This window comes from Megascapheus bottae, chromosome X (assembly GCF_031878675.1).
Source record: "Megascapheus bottae isolate mThoBot1 chromosome X, mThoBot2.hap1, whole genome shotgun sequence".
NCBI lineage: Eukaryota > Metazoa > Chordata > Mammalia > Rodentia > Geomyidae > Megascapheus > Megascapheus bottae.
In genome coordinates, this window is record NC_143547.1 from 30,561,088 (window position 1) to 30,572,456 (window position 11,369).

An 11,369-nucleotide genomic window follows, 5' to 3' on the forward strand; every position below is an offset into this window, starting at 1 on the left:
AGACTCTTATCTCCAATTAGTCATCAAATAAGCCATAAGTGTGGGACTGGGAATGTGGCTTAGTGGTAGAATGCTTGCCTAGCATGCATGAAGCCCTGGGTTCAATTTCTCAGCACCACATAAACAGAAAAAGGTTGAAGTGGCATTGTGGCTCAAGTGGGAGATTGCTAGCCTTGAGCAAAAGAAGCTCTGAGACATGGCCCCCCCCCACAGTTCAAGCCCCAGGACTGACAAAAAAAATTGAAAAAACAAAAATCAACCAAACAAAAAAGCCATACATGGAGTTGTGGCTCAAGTGGTAGAGCACTAGTAGAAAATGTCAGGGATAGTGCCCAGGCCCTGAGTTCAAGCCCCAGGGATAGCGCGCACGTACACACACACACACACACACACACACACACACACACACACACACACACACACAAATACTTTTTGGTGCCTAGCTTAACAATCCTATGAATTTTGAGGAGGTTTCCTATAACCACTACAAAATACAAATAATATCCTAAGAGCACTTTGTATCATAGTTGCATCGATGCACATCAGGGAATTCATGAGTCTTATTGAATTATAGGTGAAGCGTAGTGTGCCAGGTGGGTTTTGTGCATTTTTCAGGGATGAAGAGTGCTGTAGTATGATTAAATTCTTAAAGGTTTCTGACATTTAAGATATTTTAGCCTTAGAGAGTCCTGTATCTGTATTTTATTAACTATGGGCCCTTGGAAAAACTTATTTATAATCCTCATGTCATAATTTTCCTGCCAGTGGAGTAGGGAAAAAAAGCAATATCCAGCACAGAATATTATTGTGAGGAGTTAATTAGAAGGTGCTTTATAAATAAATTTTAAATAAATTTATTTGTGCCAGTATTGGGGCTTGAACTCAGGGCCTAGATGTTGTCCCTCACCTTTTATGCTCAATGCAAGGCTGTCACTCTATCATTTGATCCAAAGTTCTACTTCCAGCTTTTTGCTGGCTAATTGGAAATGAATCCCATGGACTTTTCTGTCTGGGCTGACTTTGAACTTTGATCATCTCAGATCTCAGCATGAATAGCTAGGATTACAGATGTGAGCCACTGGTGCCTGACTTACAAAACTGATTTCTAAATAAGATATATCCATGTATTAGTCTTCCTTTCTGTTAATGACTAGTTCTATTAAATTGAGAAAAATATTGAGCTTTGAGATGCCCGAGGTACAGATTTTCAGAAAAGATGTGTGTCTATAGTCATATAGGAGTCATAGCAAGTTAATTTTGTATTTTTTTCAAGGAATCATTTTCATAGGCTATTTGGTATTGTGTAGTTTAAAAAGACAATGGTGATGATGATGATGATGATGATGATGATGATGATGATGATGATGTTGATGAATCCTCGTACTTGTACTTGTGTAGCTAGTAGTCTTCTAATTTATCACATCAGTTGTTGACAAAACCCTTCTCTTACTCTTATAAATGAAATGAGGCTATTGCTGGGTCTGCAGTGTTTGGTTGCTATGGTTTGAATTCGTTTCATAAGCTGTTGCTTGGCAATCCCACGCGTCAGTTGGCTCTCTTTCCTCAGCCCTCTCACCACACGCTATCTGAAGTATAATGAGATGGAGACTGGGCAAAGGAGGACGGCAGTCCCCAAGCACTGTCTGTCTTCCCACACATCTCTGTTTATTATCATGATGCCTGTGAATGTGTTGAGAGCCAAGAAATGAAGCATGGGCTTTAGGATCAAACAGACCTGGGTTCAAATTCTACCACAGGGATACCTGCTTGGTGTCCTTGGTGTCCTTTAGCCATTCATTTTGTAGCCTAGGTGTCACTTTTCCTGTGTACTAAAACATCCGTGTCCTGGAGTTTTGATGCTTGGAGGAGAAAAGCCATGCATAGCACCTGAACATGGTAGGTGTTCAGTTTTTGTAACCTATATAAAGGATGACAGCAGGAATCATAATTTTCCTTTTTTTTGTTGTGCTGGTACTAGGACTTGAACTCAGGGCCTGGGCACTGTCCTTGAGCCCCTTTGTGCTCAATACTAGCACCCTACCACTTGAGCCATAGCACCACTTTGGGCTTTTTTTTTCCTGTGAAAAGTCTCACAGACTTTTCTGCCCGGGCTGACTTCAAATCATTGATTCTCAGCTCTCAGCCCCTTGAGTAGCTAGGGTTACACGAGAGAGCCACCAGTGCCAGGCTCAATTTTCCTTCTTTTGTAAGATACTCTATGTGAAAGTCCATTTGGATTTAATTTATACAGTAGTGGCCAACTTTCCTTTTTAGATAGTGTGGGTGGGCCTGGCACAAAGCCATAAAGTAAAATAGAAATTTATTAATGAACTATAAGGGCCAAGGAAAAGAACAGGGGTGTTGTGACCAGAAGAAGACAACTATGGATAATAACAATGAAGTAAGGTGGCTGAGCCTATGTAAGGACCGGGAGTCACAGCCATGCCAACTCCTGCCCAGGTGCTGGGGGCTTCTCAGCCATCCTGGCGTCTCTGGCTGGGGGAGGGAATTCTCCGCTCTGAACTGGAAAGCCTAAGGGTGAGAAAAGGCTATTCATTAAATGCAGATGCCTAGTCACAAGGTGAGCTGGGAGGGCTCTGCTTGTGAGAAAACAAAGCTTTACATATAGAGATTAAGGACTGGCCTTTATGTTCTTGGTGTGGGAAGGTAAAGCCCCCTCCACCAGGTGTTACTTGCATCCCTAGAGACAGGGGTGGGCACTTGGCTGATAGGTTACTAGGCCTGTCAATCCAATACCTGGGACTGGGAGCTTCCCAGGACCCAGTTCACTGCCCTGTCTGTCTATTTATGCCTGAACCAGCTTAGGTGCCAGGTCGCCATTGCCACGTGTGCCCATGTTTGGGTCCTGGGTCAGGTCTCCTGGATATTCTATGGTCACTTTGGAGTCCCAGTTCAGCTGTCCATTGGGGCGGAATTGGCCTGTTGGTGTTTTATCTGTTGTTTCTGTCATCTCTGACCTGTTTCCTGAGTAGTCTGCCATGTGGTCACTGGCTTTTTAATAAAAAGTCCAAGATTGGAACCTGCAAAGAGTGGCTTCTGTATATTCTTGCCTTATAACAACAACAGAAACTTTCAATAAGCCAGGTGCTAGTGGCTCAGGCCTATAATCCTAGCTACGGAGTCGGGGTGGGTGGGGGCTGAGATCTGAGGATTTCAGTTCCAGGCTACCTCACGTAGGAAATTCCGTGAGACTTTTTTTTTAAGTGGTAGAGTGTTTGTCTATCATGCACAAAGTCCTGGGTTTAATTCCTCAGTAGCACTTCTGGCTTTTTCTCTGTATGTGGTACTGAGGAATGGAACCCAGGACTTCCTACATGATAGGAAAGCACTCTACCTCTAGGCCACACTCCTGGCACCAGCGAAAACTACCTTATTTTTACCAGACCTGGAGCTTGAATCAGGGCCTGGGCACTATTCTTGGGCTTTCTCAAGACTAGAGCTCTACCACTTGGGCCACAGACCCACTTTCAGCTTTTTTTGTGTGTATATGTGGTACTGAGTGAACCCAGGGCTTTGTGCATGCTAGGCAGGCACTCTACCACTAGGCAAAGCTCCTGGCCCATTCCATGAGACTCTTATCTCCAATTAACCACTAAAAAGCTGGAAGTAGAGAGTAGCTAGTGTTAGCCTTGAGAAGAAAAAGAAGCCAAGTGAGAGTTTGAGGCACAAAGTTCAAACCCCATTACTGGCACAATTTTTTAAAAGTAAGTCTCAAAAAATATCCATCCTGGATGCTGGGTGGTCAGGCACTGTGCATTGGAAAGACTATCATGGGAGTGGCTTGTCTCTCCCCTAGATAAATGCATACCCAGGAAGAGTGGTATGCTGGTAAAATAGCTTTCAGGGGGAGGAAATTTTGACTTGCATCATTTGTCTACTTCCATGGTGTGAATACTCCTACTATGGCCAAGGTCAAGCTATTAACATGATTTCATTGAATGGAATGTGGGGTTGGAAGATTTGCCCACATTTGGCTCTAGGTAGCTCATTGGCACCTATTACAATATAGAATGAATCCCTTCCCTAGAGGGAGCTTTAACTGGGTTTTCTCTTGCTGGTGAACAGTCCCAACAACTTTACTAATTTTTTTTTTGTTGGTGGTGGGGCTTGAACTCTGGATCTGGGCACTGTCTCTGACCTCTTCAGCTGAATGTCGATGCTTTGTCACTTGAGCCTCAGCATCACTTCCAGTTTTCTGTGAAGATAGGAGTCTCCTGGACTTTTGTGCATAGGCTGGCTTTGAACTTCGATCCTCAGATTAAAGCCTCCAGAGTAGCTAGGATCACAGATATGAGCCACCAGTGCCTTTTTAAAAATATTCTTATTATCTTTAAGTAGTTGTACAAAGGAGTTGCCATTCAACAAAGCAGTTTATGATTACAGTGCGTCTTGATCAATGTCTTCCCTTTTAACATTTTCACTGATCTCTCCCAACCCACCCACCTCTTCCCCTTCTTTGGCTTTTTTTTTTGCCAGTCCTGGGGCTTGAGTTCAGGGCGTTAGTGCTGTCTTTGGGCTTTCTCAAGGCTGGAGTTCTACCACTTTAGCCACAGCACCACTTCCAGCTTTCTCTATGTATATGGTATGGATAAATTGAACCTGGGTCTTCGTGCATGCTAGGCAAGCAGTCTACCACTAGGCCAAACTCCCGCCCCACCTCCTTTGGCTTTTATAGCAGTTTAGAGAGGTCATTTCTCAGGACAGCTCTTCATTGTCTTTGATTTTCTCCAATTGGAAAGATAATAGCTACGGAAATCTCTGTAATGCATTCCCAACCTAAACCTCTGTAATGTGCCTGAGATCAAGAAACTTTGGTGGATCCTGAGGCAATTCAGGAGTTAAGATTACCAAAGTAAAATCCTAATTGGGACAATGTCTTCTAATATTATTTTCTTTTTCTTTGTGTTACTCCTGGGGCTTGAACTCAGGGTCTGGACACTATTCCTGAGCATTTGTACTCAAGGATAGTACACTACCACTTGAACCATAGCCCTACTTCTGCCTTTATTATAGTTAATGGGAGATAAGAGTCTCCTGGGGTCAGGTGCTGGTGCCTCACACCTGTAATCCTAGCTACTCAGGAGGCTAAGATCTGAAGATCTTGGTTCAAAACCAGCTCAGGCGCAAAAGTCAGTGAGATTCTTATCTTCAATTAACTCCCAGAAAACCAGAAGTAGTGCTGTGGCTCAAAGTTGTAGAGTGCTAGCCCAGGCCCAGAGTTCAAACCCCACGATCAACAACAACAACAAAAAGTCTCATGGACTTTCCCGCCTAGGATAGCTTCAAACTGTAACCTCAGCCTCCTGAGTAGCTAAAATTACAGACATGAGCCAAAGAAAATTATTTATCTATATTGAAAAAAGATGATCCAACTCAAGCATATTGCCCTTGTCAGAGTTGTTAATAATCTTGAGTTACAATTCACATACCTTTAGTATCTTTATTTTTATTATAATGTATAGAGAGGTCACAGTTACATTCGCCAGACAGAGGGTACATCACGTTTCACACCTTGATACCCGCATCTTTATTTTACTATTACTTTATTTAATGCCATTATTGGGACTCTTGCTTGTTTTTGTAGTTTTGAAGATAAGATTCTCAGACTTTTCTTCCTGGGCTGGCTTCAAACTGTGATCCTCAGCCTCTTGAGTAGCTAAGATTACAGGTGTGTGCCACTAGCACTTGGCAGTTTTGCATTTTTTCTTATGGACAGTTGTGGGACTTGAACTCAGAGTCTGAGCACTATCTCTGAACTCTTTAGCTCAAAACTAGTGCTCTACCACTTTGAGCCACAGCTCCACTTTGTGTTTTCTGGTGGTTAAACGAAGATAAGAGTCTCTTGGTCTTCCAAGCCTGGGCTGGCTTTCTGAATAGCTAGGATTACAGATGTGAGCCATTAGGCCCTGGATTTGGGTTATCTTCATGAGGTCACTAATCCCATTCATGAAAGTTGTGGCCTCAGGACCTCACTAATCATCTCCCCAAGGTCTCACCCCCTGATAACATCATGTTAAGAGTTAGGATTTCAATATATGGAAGGAGAATTCATAACATTCATCCTATAAAACTAATGTCTTTCAAATATTTTATTATTTTCTGTAGAAGAATAAATGCAAAGCCAGGTGTTGGTAGTTCATGCCTATAATCCTAGCTACTCAGAAGGCTGAGATCTCATGACTGCAGTTCAAAGCCAGCCCAGGCAGGAGAGTCCATGAGACTCTTCCAATAAACTACTCAAAAAATGCTGAAAGTGGTGCTGAGGCTCAAGTGGTAGAGCCTAGCCTTGAGCAAAAGGATCTGAGGGACAGAGTCCAGGCCTAGAATTCAAGCTCCAGTATTGTAAGGTGAGAATACAGAGAAGCCATAATTTGAGGGTTTGAATCTTGAGGTCTTTTTTTTTCTTTTTACCAGTCCTGGGCTTGAGCTCTGGGCCTGAACACTGTTCTTGGGCTTTCTCAAGGTTAGTGCTCTACTGCTTGAGCCACAGCACCACTTCTGGCTTTTTTCTATGTATGTGGTATGGAGGAAACGAACCTGGGTCTTCATGCATGCTAGGCAAGCGCTCTACCACTAGGCCAAATTCTCAGCCCCAGTTGGGGTCTTTATTAGAAGGCCAAGGACTGTATTGTAGACTCTTGTCTCAAAGACCAGCAGCCAGAAAATATACTTTATACAGTTAGGAAACAGCCAGAGGACAGAAACAATAAAAACAAATAACAACAAGCCAGTTCCGCTCCAATAGTGAGCTAAATTGATATGCCATGGTGACCGGAGAATAGCCAGGAGACAGGACACGGGAAGGGAACATGGAGACATGTGGCATGGGCTGGTGGTGCTCAAGCTGGTCCAAGACTAAACAGTCCCAGGGCAGGGGCAGGTCCCAGGATACTCTGCACAAGAAGCCCCCTGGGGCTAAACAGCACATTCCCCAAAGCAGGGCCCTCCTGGCTCTCTCCATTGAGCCAAACATCTGCAATTCAAAGATGGCTTGTAAGATTTTTAGGCCTAGGAGCTGGGTGGACAACCCCCCATCTCCTGGCTAGAGTTAATAGCCCCAGCACCTTGCTGTGACTCAGTCACCTCAGTTGAACAGGGGGTTGTGATCTTGAACGCACTAGATTTCTTGGTTTTTCCAACTCAAAGCTTGCACTCTATCACTTGGGCCACACCTCTACTTTTGGCTTTTGTGTATTTAATTGGGGTCAGAGTCTCTTAGACTTTCTTGCTTGGGCTGCCTTCAAAGCCTGATCCTCTGATCTCAGCCTCACGTGTATCTCAGACAGCCAGTGGCTCCCGGGGAGCTTAGGGACATTTATTCTTAACTTTTTTATTTTTTGGTTAGTCCTGGGACTTGAACTCTGTGCCTGTGTACTGTCCCTGCGCCTCTTTGTGCTCAAGGCTGGTTCTCTTCCACTTGAGCCACAGCATCACTTCCTGCTTTTCTGAGTGGTTTATTGGAGACAAGAGTCTCATAGACTTTCCTCCCTGGGCTGGCTTCAAACAGTAATCTTCAGATAGCAGACTTCCTGAGTAGCTAGGATTACAGGTGTGAGCCACCAGTGCCTGGACAACATATATTGAAAAAAAAAAGCTTTAAACCTTTGTGTCAAATCATTCAAATGTTAATAAAGAGCAAGAATGCTCTTTTATACTTTATAAAAATATTAAGGCTTCTGAAAGTCCACTTTTACATTTTGTGCCTGTGCTTATATACTAAGGGGTTGGCTTCTAATTTATTTTCTGGAAATGTTACTCCATGGATTTTGATAAAAATCTAAGGTTTTTTTTGTCTCCAGCTATGATTTATGTAGAAGCTGATTGTTTCTTTTTCTTTTAATAGGGAATGAGGAGATTGTGGCAGAGATGTTTCAATGGATATCTTAGATTCATGCTCTGTTGCTATGGCATGGAATGGTTGCTAGGAGCAGATGCTCAGCCAAGGATTGCAGTTCTCAGGGCCTCCTCTCCCCAAGCCATCCAGGTGACTCGTACTTGCTAGTGGAACATGAGAATTAATTCATGGCCAAGTAAGAGGCTGTAGCTTTTGCATGGTCTGCTTCACTCTATCTGCCAGCTAAATTGTGGGAGACATTGGGAAGTAAGATTGCAAGAGTATCACCATTGGTTTTCCACAGCAAGAATTAAGATTTAAATACAAACATACATGAAAACATATAGGGTTTCACAAAAATGAATTAAAGGATGGCAAACTCAGAGGAAGGATTCAATAGTGTAACTCCTCTGAACAACTTACAAATCTTTTAACAAAATGAATACCAGGGGGCCAAGAGTGTGGCCTAGTGGTAGAGTGTTTGCCTAGCATTCATGAAGCCCTGGATTCGATTCCTTGGTACCACAACACAGAAAAAGAAGTGTTGCTGTGGTTCAAGTGGTAGAGTGCTAGCCTCAAGAAAGCTCAAGGACAGTGCCTAGCCATTGAGTTCCAGCCCTAGGACTGGCAAAAATAAAAAATAAAAATAAAAACACCCCAAAACAAAATGAATACCAGAAAGCTGAAACATTCTTTTTGGAGGGGCAAAGAGAAGAGGAAGGCAGACACAATCCAAGGACATCGCTCAGGCCCTGAGCTCAAGGCTAGAGCTCTAGTACTTGAGCCTTAACAATTGTTTTTTGAAAAAGAATTTGCTGGGTGCCGTGGCTCACACCTGTAATCCTAGCTACTCAGAAGGCTGATCTGAGGATTGCGGTTCAAAGCCAGCCTGGGCAGGAAAGTCTATAAGACTCATCTCCTATAACCACTTGAAAACCAGAAGTGGCTCAAGGCTCAAAGTGTAGAGCACTAGCCTTGAGCTGAACAGCTCAGGGTCAGAGCCCAACCCCAGAGTTCCAGCCCCATGAATAACCACAACAAATAATAATAATAATCAAACTCCTGCTTTGGGCACTAGAGGCTTACACTTATAATCCTGCCTGCTCAGAAGGCTGAGTTCTCAAGATCACAATTCAAAACCAGCCCAGGCAGAAAAGTATGTGAGACTCTTATCTCCAATTAACTTCATAAAACTTGGAAGTGGAGCTGTAGCTCAAGTGGTAGAATGCCCTCCTTGACTTCCAGTTGTGTTAATCAATTAAAATTGTGTCATGTTTTATATATTGTAGCTGCTAGCATAGCACATTACCTTAACTAATGCAGGGAAATACCAGGGATTTTCCCAATCAATCATTAACCTCATCCACAGAGCTTGACCTTGGAATACCCTGTGCCTTTCCAAGCCCTCTAACTTTGAAACACATTGCAGAAAGCCATGCAGAAATAATACCTGAGGTGTTGGTAAAAGGTATGTTTTATCAAGCCCTTAGTCTGAGTTGAATCAAGTTCTAGCAGGTTGGCTTTCCAGGAAAGGGCATAGGCAAGGTGATCCAGAGCTGAGACTCAAAGGGGAAGGGGATGGGGCTGTTTAGGAATTTATGGGTTCAAAAAGACACTGAGTTAACAAATGATTGCTGAGAGCTTAGGAAATGTAGACCAAAGGTAAAAAAGAAAAAGAAAAAACCAAACCCTCAATGCAGATTCAATAAAACTCTCAGCCTGCACACATAAAATCGACAGTGAATGAATGAATGAACAATGTGAATGAAAAGGTGGGGAAAGGCTGAAAGGCTGATTAGGACCAAATGTGTGGAGCTACCATTTATATGAGTTGTCTGTATGTCCTAGAACCCTCTGTGGACTTTCTTTTAATCTTTCCAGAACTCTGTCAATCCATTATGCCTTTAGCTAACATTGCATATGGAAGTCCTGCATAGATAAGCATTACATATGTAAGTATTCTACCTAGGAGTTTCTCTTTTGCCTTTTCTGAATGAAGAAGCACAGCCCATGGGGGCAAGCGAGAAGCAGGGACAGATGAGCAGGTTACCTTGGTCAAGCTGAAGAGGTTTCAGCAAGACTTCTCATTCAGTATGGTGTCATTCCAGGTAGCTTCAATACGATGGGAAGATTTCTCTTAGCAACTCTCAGGCCTGGCTCCGTGTGTGTGTGTGTGTGTGTGTGTGTGTGTGTGTGTGTGTGTGTGTGTGTGTGTGTGTGTTTCTGTCTATCCATGTGTGCACCTGTGTTTATGCCAGCACCGGGGGCTGTGAAATTACCTTTTGGGTCCTGTCCTTAGCTTTTACTCACAACGCTGGCCTGGTATTTGGTATTATTTGTGTCGGTCCTAGGGCTTGAACTTATGACCTGAGCATTGTCTCTGAGCTTTTTGCTCAAAGCTGGTGCTCTATCCCTTGAGCCACAGCTCTACTTAGGCCTATTTTTGCTGCCATTCTGGGGCTTGAACTCAGGGACTGGGTGCTGTCCCTTTGTTTTTTTTTTTTAATTTGCTCAAGGGTCTTTACTACATGAGCCACAGCTCTGAGGATTTCAGCCTCTTGAGTAGCTACGCTTATAAGTGTGAGCCATTGGTGTCCAGCTGCTTCTGGCTTTTTAGTAGTTAACTGGAAATAAGAATATCATGGGCTTTCCTGGTTGGGCTGGCATCAAACTTTGATCCTTAGATCTCAGCTTCCTAAAAAAAAGAAAAGAAATAGCCAATGCTTTTCAGGGCTGGAGTCATGGCTCACTTGGTAAAGAACTAGCAAATGAATAAAAGTGTCAGGTACCGAGTTGGAGACTCTGGTCTTAAAAGTTTAAAAAAAAGTCTCACCTTCCTAAGTAGTTAGAAATCCAGATGTGAGCTGGGCGTGGTGGCGCATGCTTGTAATCCTACATACTCAGGAGGCTGAGATCTGAGGATCAATGTTCAAAGCCTGTGTGGACACAAAAGCCTGTGTGGACACCTGAGACTCTTATCTCCAAATAAACCTCTAGAAAATGAGTAGTGGGGCTTGGCTCTAGGGTAGGGCAGAAGAGCTCAGGGAAGGAAAGAAGAAAAAAAAGAAATCCAGATATGGATCATGCCTGTAATCCTAGCTATGCAGGAGGTTAAGATTTGAGGTTCTTGGTTCAAAGCCAGCCTGGGCACAAAAGTACATGAGACTCCAGTTAACCACGAAAAAAATCTCCAATTAACCACCAGAAACCGGGAAGTGGCACTGTGGCTCAAAGTGATAGATAGCCTTGATCTGAAGGACTCAGGGACAGAACCCATACCCTGAGTTTAAGCCCCATGACTAAAAACAACAAAAAATACAACCCTGAGCCACCATTACCCAGCTTTCAGGTCTGGTACTTTTAACTGACTGTTTTTGCTCTTTTTCTTTCAGTGGATGACCTGCAGGTTCCACTCTTCTCCCCTTATTTCCTCTTGCTTGGGGCCTAATTCTTGGTTGTCAGAATTTTTGGAATAATAGTGAGAGACAATTGTCTATTAACACTATTTATTCTG